Source organism: Pseudophryne corroboree, assembly GCF_028390025.1.
Source record: "Pseudophryne corroboree isolate aPseCor3 chromosome 7 unlocalized genomic scaffold, aPseCor3.hap2 SUPER_7_unloc_4, whole genome shotgun sequence".
Lineage (NCBI taxonomy): Eukaryota > Metazoa > Chordata > Amphibia > Anura > Myobatrachidae > Pseudophryne > Pseudophryne corroboree.
The window spans coordinates 796,232-821,822 of NW_026967613.1; the positions used below are offsets into that span (position 1 = coordinate 796,232).

General features: G+C 50.0%; 1 long non-coding RNA gene across 1 annotated transcript; it reads left to right on the top strand.

The window, feature by feature from the left end:
- Positions 1-9,669: 9,669 nt before the first annotated feature.
- LOC134986533 (uncharacterized) lies at positions 9,670-25,162 on the top strand. Its single transcript, XR_010192387.1, has 3 exons — positions 9,670-10,017; positions 12,337-12,390; positions 24,903-25,162. It is a non-coding gene; the product is annotated as an uncharacterized LOC134986533 (long non-coding RNA).
- Positions 25,163-25,591: the final 429 nt, after the last annotated feature.

Genomic DNA, 25,591 nt, shown 5'->3' on the forward strand with positions numbered 1-25,591 from the left:
GGCAGAGCCCCTCACAGCAAGGTGTCCTTATGCTGTGCCCCGTGTAATCACTGTGATCCATACAGACTCTCACCCTGGTATGCTCTCTATTTATTATTTATTTTTGTACACTGCGGCATGCTCGAGGGAAGGGAGAAGGCACCACCCACCGCCACTACTCCTCCGCCAGCATCACTGCCGAGCCGGTCAGTGTTCCGGCGGCAATGAGCAGTAGGCAGCCACCAGCAACAACAGTCAGGAAGCTGTTACTCCCGGCAGCAGTAGCATCAAGCTGCAATTCAGCCAGCGGCACGATGATCCGGGAGACAGTGGCAGCACAGGGAAGCAGTACCCCCTCCAATCGCAGCACCAACTAGGAGACTGAGGCAGCAACCTGCCCCCAGCAGCAGCACGACCCTGATGATAGGTAAGATGCATTTTGGTGTCACAAGAAGGTGGCCGGAGTAGTGGCTGGCTGTGGTCACACCCCGGGGAAAAGTGATAGTGATTTCAGTGTTCCCTTGCGCGGGGATTGGATGTGTAGATGCATGGAGGCTATGTATGTATAGATGTGAGCGGCAGTGTGCGGATGTATGAGAGCGGCAGTGTGCGGATGTATGAGAGCGGCAATGTACGGCTGTATAACTGCGTCGGTGTGCGGCTGTATGAGTGCGATGGTGTGCGGCTGTAAGAGTGCGGCTGTAAGAGTGCGGCTGTAAGAGTGCGGGGTTGTACGTATGTATGAGAGCGGCAGTGTATGGATGTATGAGAGCAACAGTGTACAGTTGTGTGAGAGCGGCAGTGTGCGGATGTATGAGAGTGGCGGTGTACGGATGTATGAGAGCGGCAGTGTATGGATGGCAGCGTCATAGGGAGGGATGTCGGAATGCTGTTATAGGGTTCCTAATACAAAATGCCACGTTGGGCTTGATGGGCAGGTAGTGCGGCAAGCACACCCAAATTGGCATCTGACGTCGCCCGCAGTCCACACTGTTGTGAGGAGTCAGAGTTAATTTTGACTGTGTAGTGTACTCACAGAGGACCTACCGCCCGTCCCCTCCTCGCATCTAAGCAGCAGGTCAGGCTCTTATTTTCTTTTTAATCAGGAGAGGCCGAGTGAACTGTGAGCAGGGGGGCAGAGCTACATGGGACCCAGAGGGGCTGCTGTGCTGTCAGAGAGGGAGAGGAAGAGAGAGTTGAAGCTACTGCAGATCCCCAGCTGATTGTGAGGTGCCGGGTTGAAGGGTGATGTGATCACCCTTCTCCCTCGCTGCCGCTGGGGACCGCATCTAGGCTTCCTCCATCGAGGGCATGCGGCGCAGCAGTGGGCAGCGTGTAATGAGTTTGTCTGACTCATTATACTGCTGCCTGTTGTGGACACCTCCGTCCGTACGGACTGGTGTACATGCCCAGCACAGAGGTGACAGTGTTGGTGGAAGTGCTGCCCAGTTCTGACCCTGCAGGCCTCCCTGATCTGACTGCGGCCGCTGCTGCTGCTGCGGCCCGAAACCCCTGCCGGTCCCCTCCATAGACTTCTGCCTGTCCAGTGCTGAGGTACTAGGGGTAGCCCAGCTGCGGGAAGGGTATGTCTCTGGCTTTCTCTCCGGCAGGGGAAGGTGACAGCGGCGGAGGAAGTGCTGCCCACCTCAGACACTGCAGGCCTCCCCGATCCAGCTGCGGCCACAGCTGATGCTGCCAGAACCCCCTGCTGGTCTCCTTTGTTGACTGCCGCATGGCCAGTGCTGAAGTACTGGGGGTAGGCCAGCTATGGGAAGAGTGTCTCTGCCTCGGGCTCTCTCTCTCTGTCAGGGGAAGGAAGGGCTGATTCTCTGGCACAACAGGGAGGGCTAGGCTGCAGGAACACAGCACTGGAAGAAACAGGAGGCCGAACTCATGACCAAAAAGTGAGCAGTGCAGTGATCAGCCCCCTAGTCTTTCCCTCTCTCTGGGTGCAGAGCTGTATTCTACAGAGAGAACTGGGATGGGAAGAAGGGGAACGGCACCTGACACACACATACACGCGCAACACCTGACACACACACATACACGCGCAACACCTGACACACACACATACACGCGCAACACCAGACACACACACATACACGCGCAACACCTGACACACACACATACACGTGCGGCACCTGACACACACACACACACACACGTAGCATCAGACACAATAAAATAAACATGCAGCACCTGTCACATGCATATACACACAGCACCTGACACATGCATATACACGCAGCACCTGACACATGCATATACACGCAGCACCTGACACATGCATATACACGCAGCACCTGACACATGCATATACACGCAGCACCTGACACATGCATATACACGCAGCACCTGACACATGCATATACACGCAGCACCTGACACATGCATATACACGCAGCACCTGACACATACATATACACGCACACCATCAGACACACACATACACACGCACTGCCTTACTCACACACACATAGACACGTGCAGCACCTGAGGCACACACATAGACACGTGCAGCACCTGAGGCACACACATAGACACGTGCAGCACCTGAGGCACACACATGTACACGCGCAGCACCTGACGCACACTCATGTACACACGCAGCACCTAATGCACACTCATGTACACGCGCAGCACCTAATGCACACTCATGTACACGCGCAGCACCTGACGCACACTCATGTACACGCGCATCACCTGACACAGACATACGTATTCATGCACAGCACCAGACATACACTTGTACACACGCGGAGCACCTGATACTCACACACATATACACCCGCAACACCTGACACACACACACACGTGCGGCAGCTGACGCATACACACGCACCATCAGACACACTCATATATACACGCAGCACCTGACACACACATACACACAGGAGCTGACACACACATACACAGGCAGCACCTGACACACACACACATATACACGCGCAGCACCTGACACCACGCACTCACACGTACAAGCAATGCATTTCACGCCTACCTCCAGCCTCAGTTACAGGCTGCTGCCGCCTACCCCCCTCCCTGCATCAGCTGCAAAGGCAGCAAAATATTTTGACCAAAGTCTAAAGGCCCATACACATTAAACGATGTCGCTCTGTGAGCGACATCGTCTAATGTTTCCCCTCCCGGGCCGGCCGGCGGCCGACTGTACACACTGAGCGATATGACCGCTCATATCGCTCAGTGACGTCACGCCCCCGCCAGCCCTGCATGAAGGTCGTGGACGACAGTCCACATCCTTCCTGCATGCCCTACCGACAGCGACGATTGTTGCCGACCCGCGGGGCCGCGCATCGTTTGTCGCTGGCTGCAAACACACTTAACGATAAAATGAGCGACGTCGCTCATTAAATCGTTAAGTGTGTACGGACCTTAAACAATTCGGTTTGGTTAATAAAATAATTTTGCACAGAACAGTGATGTTATACGAACATTTTCATTAAACATTTAAAAAATCAAATGTTTATTCTTACAGTGAAATTTTAAATTTCTGAATAAAAAAAATAAATTTAAAAAAAGCGATGAAATTCTATAGACAAAAAACCTTACGGTTTCACATGTCCCATTAAGGCTTCTTAGACATGATCGAAATTTCAGAAACCTGTTGTAACTCTTCCACTCAAACTCCAAAAAGCAATGAAATTCCGATCATTAAGGCTGACGCCTTAATGGACGTGTTCCTTGCGCAATACAGATATGGTATGCCATCACAGCCTGTGGGTAAGTGCAGATTCAGCACTCTCACAGAGTGAGATTGCTGTCACTCACACAATGGTGGAGCTGCTAATTCACAGATTTGTGTGCTCATTGGAATACACACATGCAGTCTATGCAACTGAAGGTCTGAGCGGAAGACAAAGCTGCTCAGATGAGGTAAGAGTGTTATTGATTGGAGGGAGGAAAGCGGTGTGGATGGGGGAACAGAAGTGTGTGGATAGAGGGAACACTAAGCAGCACTAATGGGGGGGACAGAGAAACACAGGGGGTAATTCAGACCGCAGCAGCAGCAGCGATTGCAGTCTGAATTAGTTTGTGAGGTGCGCACGTGCAATGGCCGCACTGCGCGTGCGTACCCCAGGAGCCCAGTGAGATGCTATCACCCTGCCTGATTGATAGGCAGAGGTGGTTGCGGGGAAGGAGGGGGGCGTGCAAACAGCGTTAGAATGCCATTGGCAGGGCATGGTCTGCACAACGGAGGCGTTTCCGGACCACTGGGGGGTGGGCTGTGGCGGTTATCCCCCTGCCAAGAGCGCAGGATCCACTAAATTTACCTTCAGGATGTCACCCCATTCATGTAGCTAAGAGTGGTGTGGATAGAGGGTAGATTAAGCAGCAAGTATGGGAAGGGAGACAGAGCGGTGCAGATGGGGGAAATGGTGCAGATGGGTTGAAAACACTGGCATGGATGGGTAGAAAACTGGTGTAGATGGGAGAGAAGACAGTGTGCCATGTACTGGAGGAGGCAGAGTGACGTTGAAGAAGGAAACACTGAGCAGCACAGAGAGAAGGAAACGGTGGTACAGACAATGCACAGGTGGGGAGAGACAGATGGTACAGATAAGTTAGTACAGACTAGCACAGATGGGAGAACACAGCAGTAGGGATTGGGGAAGACCGGGCAGCATGGGGGTGTATAGGGGAAGTAAGTGTAGATGCATAGACCGTAGATGGGGTATTATAGTTTAGCAATTAACCAAGATGTTTGAGGGAGCTAAATGTGTATACTAAGTGAGATGGATGTATGGAGTTAGAAGGATGTTGTAACAAGGTGGCATTGTTGTGGTGACTGAATGGGATGGTTGTGGGCACTGTGTGGGATGGGAGCACCACAAAACTGCTCAGACCTTCAGTTGCATAGACTGCATGTGTGTATTCCAATGAGCACACAAATCTGTGAATTAGCAGCTCCACCATTGTGTGAGTGACAGCAATCTCACTCTGTGAGAGTGCTGAATCTGCACTTACCCACAGGCTGTGATGGCATACCATATCTGTATTGCGCAAGGAACACGTCCATTAAGGCGTCAGCCTTAATGATCGGAATTTCATTGCTTTTTGGAGTTTGAGTGGAAGAGTTACAACAGGTTTCTGAAATTTCGATCAAGTCTAAGAAGCCTTAATGGGACATGTGATACCGTAAGGTTTTTTGTCTATGGAATATATATATATATATATATGTATCTATCTATCTATCGTATGTGTGTGTATATATGTATCTATCATGTATGTATGTATCTATCTTGTATGTATGTGTTCTATCTATCTATCTATCTATCGTGTGTGTGATATATGTATGTATCTATCATGTATGTGTTATATGTATGTATCACACCTTCCTCTACATACATACATACATACATACATACATACATACACACACCTATATCTGTACGTACACTGACATACACACACCAACATCTATACATAAACACGCTGACCCCTAAACGTACACCAACGTACCCACATGTGAATCTATACATACATGTGCTGACACCTGGACATACACTGATGTACCCACACCTAACATCTATACATACACATGCTAACAACTGGACGTATACAGACGTACCCCCATTTGCATCCATGCATATATAGATGTAGGTGTGTGTACGTCCAGGTGTCAACGCGTGTATGTATAGATGCAGGTGTGGGTACGTCTGTGTATGTCCAGGTGTCAGAATGTGTATGTATAGATGCAGGTGTGGGAACGTCAGTGTAGGTTCAGGTGTCAGCGCGTGTATGTATAGATGCAGGTGCTTGTATGTCCAGATGTCAGTGCATGTATGTATAGATGCAAGTGTGGGTACGTCGGTGTATGTCCATTTGTCAGCGCGTGTATATATAGATGCAGGTGCTTGTATGTTGGTGTATGTCCAGGTGTCAGCATGTGTATGTATAGATGCAGGTGTGGGAATGTTGGTGTATGTCCAGGTGTCAGGGCGTGTATGTATGGATATTAGGTGTGGGTACATCAGTGTATGTCCAGGTGTTAGCGCATGTATGTATAGATGCAGGATAATAATCGCACAGCGTGCCCCCCGCCAACCACAAACCTCCCCCACCCCCCTGTATGACATAAACACCGCTAATTCCACTTACACACAATAATTTCAGTTTGCGACCAGGAGCCGGCAATGTATGTGCACCCAAATGAAGCCACTGTACTTGCCCTGCAGGCTGCTATGTACTGCACAGGTGCAACAAATTTAAATGCCCTATCTTTAAAATGGGGCATATTTTACTAAATTAAAAAAACCTGTAACTTTCTGTAAAACCTTAACCCCAAAAGGCACTACACTAACATCGGGGTGTAGAGTTGGATGTTGATCCAAGGCACCAACAGGCTAAAGCTTTGACTGTTCCCAGGATTCCTTGCACCGCCTCCTCTATAACCCTGCCCAGTGGCGTAACTAGACCTTTGTGGGCCCCATAGCAAAATTCTGAATGGGCCCACCAGTACTCAACAAGAATGAGTGGCGTTTGGGGTCAGAAAAGTAGAGGGGAAGGGGTCTGACAGAGTAGGGGGCAGGACATGAATGAATAGAAACTGAGGAGTCCATTATATAAAGAAATACAGTATGTGTGTCTGTGTGTATATCACACACACACATATAAGGGAAATTCAAATGCCCTCAATTATTGCGCCCATTACACTCTGGTTTAGGTGCACAAAGCACCTAAACCTGAATAAAGTAATGGGCGCGATCGTGAAAAGACACCGTTTGGTTGCCCAAATGGGTCTCTTTGCACACATTTCAGCTTGTTTCCCCTGGGGGTAGCGAGCTGAAATAAACATGTCGCACCCGTTGGCAGCAACATTAGAATAGCTGCTGACGGGCACGATTGAGGGAGGAAAGGGACATTTGAATCCAGCCCATAGATGCAATGTGAATATGTAATTTGTACCTTCCTATCTTAAAATGTATATAGTAGTGTATACACTAGAGGTCTTTCCGAACCCCCTAATCCTAACATTGTAATTTGCTTTAGGGCGCACCTCCAATTAGTCTAGTGTTTCGTATTTTCACATTAAATACTTTTTTGCATTGGTTGGTTAAAGATTAGATCGTATATTTTTCTAGATATAGCTGTGCATAGTCTACAAGGCTACATGCTTCTCCCCTAACTAGAGATGTGCAGCGGGCATTTTTCGTGTTTCATGTTTTGGTTTTGGTTTCGGATCCGCAGTTGTGTTTTGGATACGGACGCGTTTTGGCAAAACCACCCTTTCGGGTTTTGGATTCGGGTGATTTTTTTTTAAAACCTCAAACAGCTAAAATCATAGAATTTGGGGGTAATTTTGATCCTATAGTATTAAGCTCAATAACCATAATTTCTACTCCTTTCCAGTCTATTCTGAACACCTCACACCTCCCAATATTATTTTTAGTCCTAAAATTTGCACCAAGGTCCCTGGATGACTAAGCTAAGCGACCCAAGTGGGCAGCACAAACACCTGGCCCATCTAGGAGTGGCACTGCAGTGTCAGACAGGATGGCACTTAAAAAAATAGCCCCAAACAGCACATGATGCAAAGATAAATAAAAAAAGAGGCGCAAGATGAAATTGTAGTGTGTCTCTCCTGCTCAGTGTCAGTTCTCAGTAGTATCCTCATCAGTGCTCAGTATCACTGCTCATTGTCTTGTGCTGCATTGTGGTGCTCAGTATACTAGAGTACATTACTAATAGTCCAGTGCTGCATCTTGCTGCTCAGTGTCAGTTCTAGTATCCTCATCAGTGCTCAGTATCACTGCTCATTGTTTTGTGCTGCATTGTGGTGCTCAGTATACTACAGAACATTACTAATAGTCCAGTGCTGCATCTGGCTGCTCAGTGTCAGTTCTAGTAATCTCATCAGTGCTCCGTATCACTGCTCATTGTCTTGTGGTGCTCAGTATACTACAGTACATTACTAATACTCCAGTGTCTTGTGCCGCATATGGCTGCTGTAGGGTGCTGTGGTAGTGTCCTGTCACTGTGCATATGTCATCATTCCAGTCACAGTGACATACCCTCCAACTGTACCTTTTTAATAGGTACAGTACCTTTTTTTCATGGTCTGTACCTATTTTTGGCTCTCCAAACTTCCATTGAAAGTATAGGAAAAGGGGCGTGACCACGCCCCCTTTACCCGTGACCACGCCCCTTTTTCTAATTTGTACCAATTTTTGTGTGTAAAATGTTGGAGGGTATGCAGTGATATCTGGTATCTATCTAGTGGTATCTAATTCCAGACATTACCACCGTCTAATTCCAGATATATTACTGGCATATAATTCCACACATTAAAAAATGGAGAACAAAAAGGTGGAGGGTAAAATAGGGAAAGATCAAGATCCACTTCCACCTAGTGCTGAAGCTGCTGCCACTAGTCAAGGCAGAGACAATTCAATGCTATCAACATTATGTAATGATTATACGATACATTATTATAAGGGCACGGTCGTGCCCTTATATTAAGGCTGAATCGAACAAACGGAATTCTCCCATAGGGAACTTCAGAGATGGGGGCATGGTGTTTGAGGGGCTACACCTCAAACGTGATTAGACGTACCGAGCTGAAATTTGGCATGGACGCGTAGAATCGTCACCCGGTGCTGCATGCCAAATTTCAGGGCAAAATAATAAAAACTGAGGAATTGGGAGTAACCTAAAGTTCCAACTGTCAGTTTTTTTCTGCAACTTCCTGTATGGCTTATTGACAACGTTTTCCTATAGAGTGAATGAGGAGATTTTTGGGAAGGCATAACTCAGGGTAGAGGACAAAGAAAGACTTGGGGTTTGTTTTATTAGACAGAGTATGTCCCAGTGTAGTGCCTTTTGGGGTTGTGGTTTTTGAGAAAGTTATAGTTTTTTTTTAATTAAGTAAAATATGCCCCATTTTAAAGATAGGGCTTTTCAATTTGTTGCGCCTGCGCAGTGGCCGCCAGCAGGGGGTGTACAGAGAGTAGCTTCACTTGAGTGGAGCAATATGGCTGATCACTCCTCACATAGCCAATTTATTTTGTGATTATAAAAATAATTAGATCTATATGTATTATACAAAATGATTGGGGGGTGTTTTGGGACTGAGTGGATGCTGTCTGAGTCTTTTTTTAGCTATGGTGTCGTGTCAGTAAAAATATATTACATCCGTATTGTGCTGTGAGCGTGGCCAGGCAGTTTAGATGACGTCACTTAATTTATTCATGTGTGTGCCGCAATGCCAGATGGGGCGGCAAATTCAAATGTGCTCTTCTACTCTATGTGACTGTGTACATTGCTGCCTGGCCGGCCGCCCTGTTACTGCTGCACATGTGACAGGAAGACAGAGCGGGCAGCTAGTCGCCCCTGCCTGTCCCCATCACGATTGCCTCTCAGCAGTGACAACCTCGGCAGAGTGTTCCTGGACGAGGCTCCCAGCAGCGCTGTGCACTAGTGATTCATGCGCTCGCTGGGACCGTCACCGGTGCAAAGACTGCAGTTCACCGGCGGGTAGCCTGATCTGTGTAACCCGCTGGATCTGCAGTGACTGGCTTCCACTACCTGCGGAGGCATGAGAATCGGAGGTTACCAGCAGCTACTAAGGATCCTCTGTGACCCTATCTCCCGCTCTATGCTCCTCCTCTACCTGACACTCATGTGCTCCAAGAGCCGGGAGGGCACCGGCCACCTGTACCGCGCCCTGCTGATGACAGTATTTTGGGTGTGGGTGGGTTACTATGGTGCGAGTGCCGGGCAGGAGGCACAGGACACATGCCCACTGTCAGCGCTCGTCATATGCTCCAGAGTCCTGGCCCTAGCTATAGGCAACTACCTAGGACATGGGGAAATCCTAGGGCCTGCAGAGCAGCATGGCATACTACTGTCAGTGTCAGCACAGCTGTGAAAGTGAAACTACAGAGGAGTCCGATCAGGGGGCGTGGCTACACGGGTCACTGCTGCCTTCCTGCAATGTGTGAAACTGAGGGGAGGAATGGCTCTGAGCTGCAATACTGGACATTGTGATATGCTGCCATGTAATTGTCATGTGTTAAGGTAAGGGAGGCACCATCTATAAGTGAACATGTATGTATAAGTGTGTGGCTGTGAGTATATATGTGTATAAGTGTGTGGCTGTGAGTATATATGTGTATAAGTGTGTGGCTGTGAGTATATATGTGTATAAGTGTGTGGCTGTGTGTATATATGTGTATAAGTGTGTGGCTGTGTGTATATATGGGTATAGGTGTGTGGCTGTGTGTATAGGCGTGTGGCTGTGTGCATATATGGGTATAAGTGTGTGGCTGTGTGTATATATGTGTATAAGTGTGTGGCTGTGAGTATATATGTGTATAAGTGTGTGGCTGTGAGTATATATGTGTATAAGTGTGTGGCTGTGTGCATATATGGGTATAAGTGTGTGGCTGTGTGTATAAGTGTGTGACTGTATATTTGTACAGCTGTGTGTGTGTGTGTGTGTATGTATATATATATATATATATATATATATATATATATATGTGTGTGTGTGTATAAATGTACGGCTGTGTGCATATATGGGTATAGGTATATGCGGATGTATGATTGCGTCAGAGTACGGATGTATAAGTGCACCAGCGTGCGGACGTATGAGAGCGTCAGTGTGCGGCAGTATGAGAGCGTCAGCGTGCGGACGTATGAGAGCGTCAGCGTGCGGACGTATGAGAGCGTCAGCGTGCGGACGTATGAGAGCGTCAGCGTGCGGACGTCTGAGAGCGTCAGCGTGCGGACGTCTGAGAGCGTCAGCGTGCGGACGTCTGAGAGCGTCAGCGTGCGGACGTCTGAGAGCGTCAGCGTGCGGACGTCTGAGAGCGTCAGCGTGCGGACGTCTGAGAGCGTCAGCGTGCCGACGTATGAAAGCGTCAGCGTGCGGACGTATGGGAGCGTCAGCGAGCGGACGTATGGGAGCGTCAGTGTGCGGACGTATGAGAGCGTCAGTGTGCGGATGTATGAATGTAAGAGCATCAGCGTGCGGTTGTTTGAGAGCGTCAGCGTGTGGATGTATGAGAGCGTCAGCGTGCGGATGTATGAGAGCGTCAGCGTGCGGATGTATGAGAGCGTCAACGTACGGATGTATGAGAGCGTCAACGTACGGATGTATGAGAGCGTCAGGGTACGGATGTATGAGAGCGTCAGGGTAAGGATGTATGAGAGCGTCGGCGTGCGGATGTATGAGAGCGTCGGCGTGCGGACGTATGAGAGCGTCGGCGTGCGGACGTATGAGAGCGTCGGCGTGCGGACGTATGAGAGCGTCGGCGTGCGGACGTATGAGAGCGTCGGCGTGCGGACGTATGAGAGCGTCGGCGTGCGGACGTATGAGAGCGTCGGCGTGCGGACGTATGAGAGCGTCGGCGTGCGGAAGTATGAGAGCGTCGGCGTGCGGACGTATGAGAGCGTCAGCGTGCGGATGTATGAGAGCATCAGTGTGCGGATGTATGAGAGCGTCAGCTTGCGGACGTATGAATGTAAGAGCGTCAGCGTGCAGATGTATGAGAGCGTCAGCGTGCAGATGTGTGAGAGCGTCAGCGTGCGGATGTGTGAGAGCGTCAGCGTGCGGATGTGTGAGAGCGTCAGCGTGCGGATGTGTGAGAGCGTCAGCGTGGGGATGTATGAGAGCGTCAGCGTGGGGATGTATGAGAGCGTCAGCGTGGGGATGTATGAGAGCGTCAGCGTGGGGATGTATGAGAGCGTCAGCGTGGGGATGTATGAGAGCGTCAGCGTGCGGATGTATGAGAGCGTCAGCGTGCGGATGTATGAGAGCGTCAGCGTGCGGATGTATGAGAGCGTCAGCGTGCGGATGTATGAGAGCGTCAGCGTGCGGATGCATGAGAGCGTCAGCGTGCGGATGCATGAGAGCGTCAGCGTGCGGATGCATGAGAGCGTCAGCGTGCGGATGCATGAGAGCGTCAGCGTGCGGATGCATGAGAGCGTCAGCGTGCGGATGCATGAGAGCGTCAGCGTGCGGATGTATGAGAGAGTCAGTGTACGGATGTATGAGAACGTCAGTGTGTGGATGTATGAGAGATGCAGTGTACGGATGTATGAGAGATGCAGTGTACGGATGTATGAGAGCGGCAGTGTACGGGTGTAGGGATGTACAGCAGCGCCGTAACTACGTGTGTGTCATTGGTAGTAAGCGCCACTGCAGCAGTCCCCTCTCCTTCAGCATTGGCTGCCCGGCGCTGCTGTGAATGCTGGGATGCGCTTCCCTCATCCCAGCATTCACAGCAGCGGCCAGCCAATACGGAAGGAGAGGGGACTGCTGCAGCGGTCTACTACCAATTACATAGCGCTGCAGCGGCTCCTGTCCCCCTCCCTCCTCCTCCTTCTTCCCAGCAGCTGCCCGGGATCTGCCACCACGAGGAGCCTGACTGCCAGCGAGGAGAGATGGTAAGTATTTATCTCTCTCTCTCTCTCTCTCTCTCTCTCTCTCTCTCTCTCTCTAATATGTCCTAGAGGATGCTGAGGACTCCAAAAGGACCATGGGGTATAGACGGGATCCGCAGGAGACATGGGCACTTTAAGACTTTAAATGGGTGTGAACTGGCTCCTCCCTCTATGCCTCAGTTAGATTCTGTGCCCAGAGAGACTGGACACACACTAGGGGAACTCTACAGAGTTTCTCTAGAAAAGACTTTTGTTAGGTTTATTATTTTCAGGGAGCACTATTGGCAACAGGCTCCCTGCATCGTGGAGCCGCGCCGCTGCCCCCCTCACAGAGCCTGAAGAAAGAAGCCGGGTGAGTAACATAAGCAAAGAAGACTTCAGTGAAGGCGGCAGAAGACTTCAGATCTTCGGAGGTATCACGCAGCGGTCACGCTGCACGCCATTCCTCCCACACACAAGCGGCACTAAATGGGTGCAGGGCGCAGGGGGGGCGCCCTGGGCAGCAATTAAACCTCTTTTAAGGACAGGCACAGCAGTATACAGTGCATAGGCACTGTATACAGACCCCCGCCAGTATAAATAAAAGGGGGATACTAGCGCGCCATTTAGGGGGCGGGGCTTCGTCCTCCAGCTCTAATCAGCGCCATTTTCTCTTCACAGCAAGCTGGTCATGGCCCTTCACTTCTGTCACAAGTAACAGGGTGCAAAAACAGGGGCGGTGCACACCAAATTTGGTGTTGTATATATTTATATATAAAAGTGCTGCTAGGTCTGGGACATTGTATATTCCTTCAGACCGGGTGAGGCGCTGGTCGTCAGCTGGCATACTTTCTCTCTGAAGGACCTTACTGTGGGTCTGTCCCCTATAGCCCAGTGTGTTAGTGGGTGTCGGTACGTGTGTGTCGACATGTCTGAGGCTGAATGCTCTTCCCAGGAGGAAGCTGGTGTGGGGGCGGAACAGAATGTGGGAGTAAATCTGTCCGCACCGCCGACTGCTGATTGGGTAGATATCTGGAGTGTCTTAAATGCATGTGTGGCTTTGTTGCATAAAAGATTAGACAAATCTGAGTCTCAGAACCTAGCATGGAGACAATCAATGGGAGATGTTTTGTCACAAACTCAGACCCCCTCGGGGTCACAGAAATGTTCGTTTACCCAGATAGCAGACACAGATACAGCCACGGATTCGGACTCCAGTGTCGACTATAGTGATGTCAAATTGAATCCTAAACTGGCTAAGAGCATTCAGTACATGATTGTGGCAATAAGGGACGTATTACATATCCCTGAGACAAGGGTCTGTATGTATAAGGGAAAGAAACCTGAGGTAACATTTCCTCCCTCTCATGAACTGAATACTCTTTTTGAAAGGGCTTGGGAAACTCCTGATAAAAAGTTACTGATTCCCAAGAGAATTTCTATGGCATATACTTTTCCCTCTGAGGATAGGGTAAGGTGGGAGTCAACACCCACAGTGGACAAAGCTCTAGCACGGTTGTCCAAGAAGGTGGTGCTACCGTCCCCTGACACTGCAGCCCTAAAGGATCCTGCGGATCGTAAGCAGGAAACTACCTTGAAATCTATTTATGTCACTATGGGTATGCTGCTCAGGCCGGCCGTGGCATCGGCATGGGTGAGTAGCGCTATTGAAAAGTGGGCAGATACCTTGTCATCTGAAATAGACACCATGGATAGGGATAGCGTGCATTTGAAGCTGGGTCATATTAGGGACGCAGCGGTCTATTTAAAGGAGGCTGCGAGAGATATTGGCCTCTTGGGATCAAGGGCCAATGCCATGGCAATCTCAGCTAGGAGAGCGTTGTGGACTCATCAATGGAATGGTGATGCTGACTCTAAAAAGGCTATGTAGGCTCTGCCCTATAAAGGTGGCGTTTTGTTTGGTGAAGGCCTCGCGGACCTGGTATCTACAGCTACTGCGGGTAAGTCATCTTTTCTACCTTTTGTCCCTCCACAGCAAAAGAAAACGCCTCAGTATCAGATGCAGTCCTTTCGGTCTAATAAATTCAAAAAAGGACGAGGGTCCTCCTTCCTTGCCGCTAGAGGTAAGGGAAGGGGAAAAAGATCGCCGGCTGTGGCAAGCCCCCAGGAGAAGAAGTCCTCCCTGGCTTCTACCAAGTCCACCGCATGACGCTGGGGATTCGCTGCGGGAGTCCGCACCAGTGGGGGCACGTCTTCAGCTCTTCAGTCGGATCTGGGCTCACTCAGGCATGGATCCTTGGGTGCTGGAAATTGTGACCCAAGGGTACAAACTGGAGTTTCAAGACGTGCCCCCTCACCGATTTTTCAAATCGGTCTTGCCAGCTTCTCTTCTGGAAAGGGAAGTAGTGTGCGCTGCAATACAAAAGCTATGTCAACAACAAGTCATTGTCGCGGTACCCCCGTCACAACGGGGAGAAGGGTTTTATTCACGCCTGTTCGTGGTCCCAAAGCCGGATGGCTCGGTCAGACCGATTCTGAACTTAAAATCCCTCAATCTGTATTTGAAAGATTCAAATTCAAAATGGAATCTCTCCGAGCAGTGATATCCAGTCTGGAAGGGGGGATTTTATGGTGTCAGTCGATGTTTACCTACATGTCCACATATATACTCCACATCAATCTTACCTGAGGTTTGCTGTTCAGGATTGTCATTACCAATTTCAGACGTTGCCGTTTGGGCTTTCCATGGCTCCGAGGATTTTCACTAAAGTAATGGCGGAAATGATGGTGCTCCTGCGAAAGCACGGTGTCACAATTATCCCGTACTTGGACGATCTCCTGATAAAGGCGAGATCAAAGGAGCAGTTACTAAGAAACGTTGCGCTCTCCCTGACAGTGCTGCAACAACATGGTTGGCTCCTGAATTTGCCAAAGTCACAGTTGGTTCCGACAACACGGCTGTCATTCTTGGGCATGATTCTGGACACGGACCTGCAGAGAGTTTTTCTCCCGGTGGAAAAAGCTCTGGAAATCCAGAACATGGTCAAAGGGATTCTGAAACCGGCAAGAGTGTCGATTCATCAATGTACTCAGGTGCTGGGGAAGATGGTGGCGGCCTACGAGGCCATTCCGTTTGGCAGGTTCCATGCCAGGGTGTTTCAGTGGAACCTGTTGGACAAGTGGTCCGGGTCTCACCTGCACATGCACTGGAAAACAAGCCTATCTTCCAGGAACAGAGTTTCTCTCCTGTGGTGGCTCCAAAGTTCTCACCTCCTAGGGGGACGCAGGTTCGGGATCCAGGATTGGATCCTGGTGACCACGGATGCAAGTCTCCGAGGCTGGGGAGCGGTCACACAGAGGGAAATTTTCCATGGAAAATGGTCAAGCCAGGAAGCTTGTCTGCACATAAACATTCTGGAATTAAGAGCCATCTACAACGGCCTTCTACAAGCGGAACATCTCCTGTTGGACAACATAACAGCAGTGGCGTACATAAACCACCAAGGCGGAACAAGAAGCAGAGCAGCGATGGCGGAGGCCACAAGAGTTCTCCGCTGGGCGGAAAAACATACAGGCGCTCTCTCGGCGGTCTTCATTCGAGGCGTGGACAACTGGAAAGCAGATTTCCTCAGCAGACACGATCTCCATCTGGAGAGTGGGGTCTTCATCAAGAGGTCTTTGCAGAAGTGACAAGTCATTGGGGAATTCCTCAAATAGACATGATGGCGTCTCGCCTCAACAAGAAACTTCAGAGATATTGTTCCAGGTTGAGGGACCCTTAAGCCAGTGCGGTGGACGCCCTGGTGACGCCCTGGGTGTTTCAGTCGTTCTATGTGTTTCCTCCACTACCACTCATTCCAAAGGTGATAAGCCTCATAAGAAGAACAGGGGTTCAGGCGATACTCTTTGTTCCAGATTGGCCACGGAGGGCCTGGTATCCGGATCTTCAGGAACTGCTCATAGCAGATCCCTGGCCTCTTCCTCTAAGAGAGGATCTGTTACAGCAAGGGCCGGTTGCGTTTGACGGCATGGCGGTTGAACGCCAGATCTTAGCCCGGAAGGGTATTCCCGGTGAAGTCATCCCTACACTGCTTAAATCAAGAAAGGAGGTAACGACGAAGCATTATCACTGTATTTGGAGAAAATACGTGTCTTGGTGTGAAGCCAAGAAGGCTCTTACGGAAGAATTTTAGCTGGGTCGTTTTCTACATTTTTTGCAGGCCAGTGTGGATGCGGGCCTAAAGTTGGGCTCCATTAAAGTCCATATTTCGGCCTTATCGATTTCCTTTCAAAAAGAATTGGCCTCCCTTCCGGAAGTTCAGACTTTCGTGAAGGGTGTGCTGCACATCCAACCTCCATTTGTGCCCCCGGTGGCACCATGGGACCTTAACGTGGTGTTGCAGTTCCTTATGTCACATTGGTTTGAACCTTTACAGAAGGTTGAGTTAAAATTCCTCACTTGGAAAGTGGTCTTGCTATTGGCCTTGGCATCCGCAAGAATTAGTGGCCTTGTCTCACAAGAGTCCCTATTTGATCTGCCATGTGGATAGAGCGGAATTACGAACTCGTCAACAATTTCTACCAAAGGTGGTTTCTTCATTTCACATGTACCAACCTATTGTGGTGCTTGTGGCTACTGAAGCTTTGGCTGATTCAAATTCTCTCGATGTAGTCAGAGCTTTGAAGATTTATGTCGCCAGAATAGCTCGTATTAGGAAAACAGAGGCACTGTTTGTCCTGTATGCTCCCAACAAGATTGGGGCTCCTGCTTCTAAACAGACTATTGCACGTTGGATATGTAATACGATTCAGCATGCGCATTCTATGGCTGGATTGCCGTTACCGAAATCGGTGAAGGGCCATCGGTGAAGTGACAGAACGGGACCCGGGAACGGAGGAGACCGGCTGCTGCAGGAGAAGCGCGCGGACTGAAGGAGAAGGAAGACGCGGCGGACTGAAGGAGACGGAGGACGCGGACACAGAGGACCAGGCCTGAGGTTGTGGAAGGAAGAGACGCGGTCACCGGCGGCAGGTAGTTACCTGCCCCCGGCGGTAAGTGTAAAACACACAGCCTATGACCACACAACCCAGAGCCGCACATAAGAGGGGACTGACAGGCGGGACGCCGCACTAGTCATACCCCAAACATTCAAATAGGACGCAGTTCAGAGGGCACATAGGCATCCACCACACCTATGGTAAAGGTGACCCACAGGGTACACTTGACATTTACCTGAGCTGGGGTCCAATCGGTATACCAATAGGAAGGTATACCTTGCAAAGGGTAGTCTGCAGGACACACCTGACAGTGGTGAAGGAACTGTGGGACAAGGACCAAACACAATATTGAAATTAGGATGCTGACCTAATCATATCTAATTTACAAATAAAGAGTTCAGATAGAAACCATATCAGATTGATCATTGGTGCAAAACCTACAATCAGGCGCAAACAGTCAACACAATCACTTATCCAAGTACCACTCCCATCCCGCAATACCCTATATTCCCATTTTTCCCTTATATCCCCCCCCAGAGCGCGCTGACCATGCCAAATCATACCAGAAAGGTGGGCTCATCTTGGGCGGCTGCCCGAGGGGTCTCGGCGTTATAGCTTTGCCGAGTAGCTACTTGGTCGGGTTCAAACACTTTTGCAAAATTCTACAAGTTTGATACCCTGGCTGATGAGGACCTCATGTTTGCTCAATCGGTGCTGCAGAGTCATCCGCACTCTCCCGCCCGTTCTGGAGCTTTGGTATAATCCCCATGGTCCTTTTGGAGTCCCCAGCATCCTCTAGGACATAGGAGAAAATAGGATTTTAATACCTACCGGTAAATCCTTTTCTCTTAGTCCATAGAGCATGCTGGGCGCCCGTCCCAGTGCGGACTTTGGGGGTCATTCCGAGTTGATCGCTCGTTGTTTTTTTCCGCAACGAAGCGATCAGTCGCTAACGCGCATGCACAATGTCCGCAGTGTGACTGCGCCAAGTAATTTTGCTATGCAGTTAGGTATTTTACTCATGGCATTACGAGGATTTTTCTTCGTTCTGATGATCGGAGTGTGATTGACAGGAAGTGGGTGTTACTGGGCGGAAACTGAGCGTTTTATGGGTGTGTGTGAAAAAACGCTGACGTATTTTTTAAAAACGCGGGAGTGGCTGGAGAAACGGGGGAGTGCCTGGGCGAACGCTGGGCGTATTTGTGACGTCAAACAGGTACGATACTGACTGAACTGATCGCAATGGCAGAGTAAGTCTCGAGCTACTCAGAAACTGCTAAGAAGTGTGCTAATCGCAATATTGCGAATCCGTCGTTCGCAATTCTAAGAAGCTAAGATTCACTCCCAGTAGGCGGCGGCTTAGCGTGTGTAATGCTGCTAAAAGCAGCTTGCGAGCGTACAACTCGGAATGACCTCCACTATCTGCAGTTCTTGTTATAGTTATTGCTTATGTTACACAAAAGTTCTGTTTCAGTTGTGATCAGCCTGTTGCTGATTTTGGTTCATTCCGTTAACTGGTATTTGGTTAAAAGCCATGTTGTACGGTGTGTTGTGGTGTGAGCTGGTATGTATCTCACCCTTAGTTAACAAAAATCCGTTTCCTCAAAATGTCCGTCTCCCTGGGCACAGTTCCTATAACTGAGGTCTGGAGGAGGAGCATAGAGGGAGGAGCCAGTTCACACCCATTTGAAGTCTTAAAGTGCCCATGTCTCCTGCGGATCCCGTCTATACCCCATGGTCCTTTTGGAGTTCCCAGCATCCTCTACGGACTAAGAGAAAAGGATTTACCGGTAGGTATTTAAAATCCATTTTCTCTAACGTCCTAAGTGGATCTGGGGACTTCGTAAGGACAATGGGGAATAGACGGGCTCCGCAGGAGATAGGGCACTCTAGAAAAGAATTAGGTCTACTGGTGTGCACTGGCTCCTCCCTCTATGTCCCTCCTCCAGACCTCAGTTAGAATCTGTGCCCGAACGAGAAGGGTGCACCTTAGTGAGCTCTCCAGAGCTTGCTGAGAAAGAAAAGTATTTTGTTAGGTTTTTTATTTTCAGAGAGCTTCTGCTGGCAACAGACTTTCTGCTACGTGGGACTGAGGGGAGAGAAGCAAACCTTACCAACTGCGGGATATGTTGCGCTTCTTAGGCTACTGGACACCATTAGCTCCAGAGGGATCGAACACAGGTACTAACCATTGGCGGTCCGATCCCAGAGCCACGCCGCCGTCCCCGTCGCAGAGCCAGAAGCAAGAAGCACGGCGTAGATGAAGAAATCGGCGGCAGAAGACTTCAGTCTTCAAACAAGGTAGCGCACAGCACTGCAGCTGTGCGCCATTGCTCCCACAGCACACCACACACTCCGGTCACTGTAGGGTGCAGGGCGCAGGGGGGGGCGCCCTGGGCAGCAATAAGGTACCTTTGGCAAAAGTAAGCAGACATACAGGTAGGCACTGTATGTCTGCATGAGCCCCCGCCATTTTTTTCACACAAAATCGCGGGACAGAAAGCCACCAAGAAGGGGGCGGGGCTTCTTCCTCAGCACTCACCAGCGTAATTTTCTCTTCACAGCTCAGCTGGAAGGAAGCTCCCCAGACTCTCCCCTGCAGAATCACGGTTGAGGGGTGAAAAAAGAGGGGGGGGCACATAAATTTAGGCGCAAAACAGATAATACAGCAGCTACTGGGTAAACACTGAGTTACTGTGTTTTTTCCTGGGTCATATAGCGCTGGGGTGTGTGCTGGCAAACTCTCTCTCTGTCTCTCCGAGGGGCCTGGTGGGGGAATTGTCTTCAAAAGAGCTTCCTCTGTGTGTATGGTGTGTCGGTACGCGTGTGTCGACATGTTTGACGAGGAAGGCTATGTGGAGGCGGAGCGGGAGGAAATGAGTGTGGTGTCGCCGCAGCCGGTGCCGACACCGGATTCGATGGATATGTGGAAGGTTTTAAATGAGAATGTTAATTCCTTACATAAAAGGCTAGATAAAGCAGAAGCCTTGGGACAGTCTGATCTTGCTACGCAGGGGCCGTCAGGGTCTCAAAAGCGTCCACTATCCCAGGTTGTTGACACAGATATCGACACGGAGTCTGACTCTAGCGTCGATGATGAGGAGGCCAGATTACAACCTAAAATGGCCAAAGCTATAAGATATATGATTATAGCTATGAAGGAGGTGTTACACATCTCTGAGGAAAGCCCTGTCCCTGAGAAGAGAGATAATATGTTTGGGGAAAAGAGACAAGTGGTGACCTTTCCCCCGTCTCATGAATTAAATGAGTTATGTGAGAAATCGTGGGAATCACCAGATAAGAAACTGCTGATCCCCAAAAGGATGCTAATGGCGTACCCCTTCCCGCCATCGGACAGGTTACGCTGGGAATCCGCCCCGAGGGTAGACAAAGCGTTGACACGCTTGTCTAAACAGGTGGCGCTACCGTCACAGGATACGGCAGCCTTAAAAGATCCTGCAGATAGAAAGCAGGAAGCTATCCTAAGGTCCATATACACACATTCGGGTACCGTGCTTAGACCGGCCATTGCGTCGGCATGGATGTGTAGTGCTGTAGCAGCATGGGCAGATATGTTATCTGAAGAGATGGAAACCCTGGACAAGGATACTATATTACTGACACTGGGGCATATAAAAGACACTGTCCTGTATATGAGGGATGCTCAGAGGGACATTGCCATGCTGAGCTCTAGGATAAATGCTATGTCGATTTCAGCCAGAAGGGGCCTGTGGACTCGACAATGGACAGGTGATGCCGACTCTAAGCGGCACATGGAGGTTTTGCCTTACAAGGGTGTGGAATTATTTGGGGAAGGTCTGTCGGACTTAGTGGCCACAGCTACGGCTGGAAAGTCAAATTTTCTACCATTTATTCCATCACAACCTAAGAAAGCATCGTATTATCAAATGCAGTCCTTTCGTTCACAGAAGGGTAAGAAAGTCCGAGGTGCGTCCTTTCTTGCCAGAGGCAAGGGTAGAGGAAGGAAGCTGCATAACACAGCTAGTTGCCAGGAACAGAAGTCCTCCCCGGCTTCAACTAAGTACACCGCATGACGCTGGGGCTCCACAGGTGGAGCCAGGGTCGGTGGGGGGCGCGTCTCTGAAATTTCAGCCACCAGTGGGTTCGCTCACAGGCGGATCCCTGGGTTATACAGATAGTATCCCAGGGGTACGGGCTGGAATTTGAAGAGATACCCCTCGCCGCTTCCTCAAATCGGCTCTGCCAACGTCCCCCATAGAAAAGGAGTTGGTGGTAACTGCGATTCACAAATTGTATCTCCAGCAGGTGGTGGTGGAGGTCCCCCCCCCCCCTTCAACGGGGGAGAGGGTATTATTCCACAATGTTTGTGGTACCGAAACCGGACGGTTTGGTCAGGCCCATTTTGAACTTAAAATCCCTGAACGTTTACCTGAAAAGGTTCAAGTTCAAGATGGAATCGCTGAGAGCAGTCATTGCGAGCCTGGAAGAAGGGGATTTTATGGTGTCGCTGGACATAAAGGATGCTTACCTGCATGTCCCGATTTATCCACCTCATCAGGAATACCTCAGGTTGGTGGTACAGGATTGTCACTACCAATTCCAGACGTTGTCGTTTGGTCTCTCCATGGCACCGAGAATATTTACCACGGTAATGGCAGAAATGATGGTGATCCTGCGAAAGCAAGGAATCACAATTATCCCGTACTTGGACGATCTCCTTATAAAGGCGAGGTCCAGCGAACAGTTGCTGATCAGTGTAGCACGCTCTCAGGAGGTGTTACAGCAACACGGCTGGGTTCTGAATATCCCAATGTCGCAGTTGATCCCTACGACTCGTCTGCCCTTCCTGGGCATGATTCTGGACACAGACCAGAAGAGGGTTTATCTCCCGACTGAGTAGGCTCAGGAGCTCATGACCTTAGTCAGAGACTTATTAAAACAAAGACAGGTGTCAGTGCATCAATGCACGCGAGTCCTGGGAAAGATGGTGGCATCATACGAGGCCATTCCCTTCGGCAGGTTCCATGCGAGGACCTTTCAATGGGATCTGTTGAACAAGTGGTCCGGATCACATCTACAGATGCAGCGGCTGATCACCCTATCCCCCAGGGCAAGGGTGTCTCTGCTGTGGTGGCTGCAGAGTGCTCACCTTCTCGAGGGCCGAAGATTCGGCATTCAGGACTGGGTCCTTGTGTCCACGGATGCGAGCCTCCGAGGGTGGGGAGCAGTCACGCAGGGAAGAAATTTCCAAGGCCTGTGGTCAAGTCAGTAGACTTGTCTGCCCATAAACATCCTGGAAATAAGGGCCATATACAACGCCCTAAGTCAGGCAGTAAACCTGCTTCGAGACAAATCGGTGCTGATTCAATCAGACATCACCGCAGTGGCTCATGTAAACCGTCAAGGCGGCACAAGGAGCAGGGTGGCGATGACAGAAGCCACCAGGATTCTTCGTTGGGAGGAGAATCATGTAAGAGCACTGTCAGCAGTGTTTATCCCGGGAGTGGACAACTGGGAAGCAGACTTCCTCAGCAGGCACGACCTCCACCCCGGAGAATGGGTACTTCATCCAGAAGTCTTCACACAGGTGTCAGACCGGTGGGAACTGCCACAAGTGGACATGATGGCGTCCCGTCTAAACAAAAAGTTACAGCGGTATTGCGCCAGGTCAAGGGACCCTCAGGCGATAGCTGTGGACGCACTAGTGACACCGTTTGTGTTCCAGTCGGTTTATGTGTTTCCCCCTCTTCCTCTCATACCCAAGGTACAGAGAATCATAAGAAGAAGAGGAGTGAGAACAATTCTCATTGTTCCGGATTGGCCAAGAAGAGTTTGGTATCCGGATCTGCAAGAAATGCTCACAGAGGACCCATGTTCTCTGCCCTTAAGACAGGATCTGTTACAACAGGGGCCCTGTCTGTTCCAAGACTTACCGTGGCTGCGTTTGACGGCATGGCGGTTGAACGCCGGATCCTAGCAGAAAAGGGGATTCCGGATGAGGTTATTCCTACGCTTATAAAGGCTCGGAAGGTTGTAACGTCTAAGCATTATCACCGTATATGGCGAAAATATGTTGCTTGGTGTGAAGCCCGGAGGGCTCCTACAGAGGAATTCCAGCTGGGCCGGTTCCTTCATTTCCTACAATCCGGAGTGTCTTTGGGCCTAAAATTGGGATCCATTAAGGTCCAGATTTCGGCCCTATCCATTTTCTTTCAAAAAGAACTGGCAGCTCTTCCTGAAGTTCAGACCTTTGTGAAGGGAGTGCTGCATATACAGCCCCCGTTTGTGCCTCCAGTGGCACCTTGGGATCTTAACGTGGTGTTGGGTTTCCTAAAATCACACTGGTTTGAACCACTAAAAACTGTGGAGTTAAAATATCTCACGTGGAAGGTGGTTATGCTGCTGGCTCTGGCCTCAGCCAGGCATGTGTCGGAATTGGCGGCTTTGTCACATAAAAGCCCCTATCTGGTTTTTCATATGGACAGGGCAGAATTGCGGACCCGTCCACAATTTCTGCCCAAGGTGGTGTCATCATTTCATATGAACCAACCTATTGTGGTGCCTGTGGCTACAGGGGACTTGGAGGATTCCGAGTTACTAGATGTAGTGCGGGCTTTGAAGATTTATGTGACCAGAACGGCCAAGGTCAGGAAAATGGAGTCGCTGTTTATCCTGTATGCATCCAATAAGTTGGGTGCTCCTGCTTCAAAGCAGACTATTGCTCGCTGGATCTGTAACACGATTCAGCAGGCTCATTCTGCGGCTGGATTGCCGCCTCCGAAATCAGTAAAGGCCCATTCCACAAGTAAGGTGGGCTTCTTCTTGGGCGGCTGCCCGAGGGGTCTTGGCATTACAACTTTACCGAGCAGCTACTTGGTCGGGATCAAACACATTTGCAAAGTTCTACAGGTTTGATACCCTAGCTGAGGAGGACCTTGAGTTTGCTCATTCGGTGCTGCAGAGTCATCCGCACTCTCCCGCCCGTTTGGGTGCTTTGGTATAATCCACATGGTCCTTACGGAGTCCCCAGCATCCACTTAGAACATTAGAGAAAATAAGAATCTATTTCTCGTAGTCCGTAGTGGATGCTGGGCGCCCGTCCCAAGTGCGGACTTCTTCTGCAATACTGTATATAGTTTTTGCTTAACAAAGGGTTATGTTATGTTACATCAGGTTATCTGATGTTTTGTATTGTTCATACTGTTAACTGTATTTGGTTATCACAAGTTATACGGTGTGATTGGTGTGGCTGGTATGAGTCTTACCCTGGATTCCAAAATCCTTTCCTTGTAATGTTAGCTTGTCCGGGCACAGTTTCCTTAACTGAGGTCTGGAGGATGGACATAGAGGGAGGAGCCAGTGAACACCAGTAGACCTAATTCTTTTCTAGAGTGCCCTATCTCCTGCGGAGCCAGTCTATTCCCTATGGTCCTTACGGAGTCCCCAGCATCCACTACGGACTACGAGAAATAGATTTACCGGTGAGTAAAATCTCCTTTTTTGCTATGTGTGTTTAGCTGTTTGTGTGTTTTGTCATATGTGTGTATGTATGTTTTGCTATATGTTTGTCTTTTACTATGTGAGTGTATATACAGGGCCGGCCTGACCATTACATCGCGGAGAGTACCATATGTGGAGGGTGCTGCTGCTGCCTTCTCATGTCCTCCCGAGGTGTGCTCGCACACCTGCTGCACTGCTTAAAGAGAGAGCCTGGATCACAGTGTGAGGTGAGTGGGGACCCAGGGAGGGAAACCACTGGGACAGGGTCGCACACTGCGGCCGCCATCTTTCTGCACCTCTGCCTTAGTCACTCTATACCTGTCACCCACTATCTCCCTGTCAGCCCTGTCTCAGTCAAAGTATAGATAGCGTGGCGAGCCACCGTGCCCGCAGCATGGAGAGCCCGCAAGGGGCTCATTTGCGCTTGCCCAGCTGTCGGTATGCCGGCGGTCGGGATTCCGGCGCCAGTATGCTGGTCGACGGGAGCCCGGCCGCCAGCATACCCTGCTACACCCGGGCAAGCGCAAATGAGCACGGTGGCTCGCCATGCTATCTATACTTTCTCCAGGGCGCTCATGGACCCCCAAGAGGGAGAAAAGATGTCGGTATGCCGGCGGTCGGGATTCCGGCGCCAGTATGTTGATCGTTAGGAGTCCGGCCACCGGCAAACAGAAGACCACCCCAGTCACCCACTGTCTCCCTGTCACCCCTGCCTCAGTCACCCACTATCTCCTTGTCTCTCCTGCCTCAGTCACCCACTATTTCCCTGTCATCCCTGCCTCAG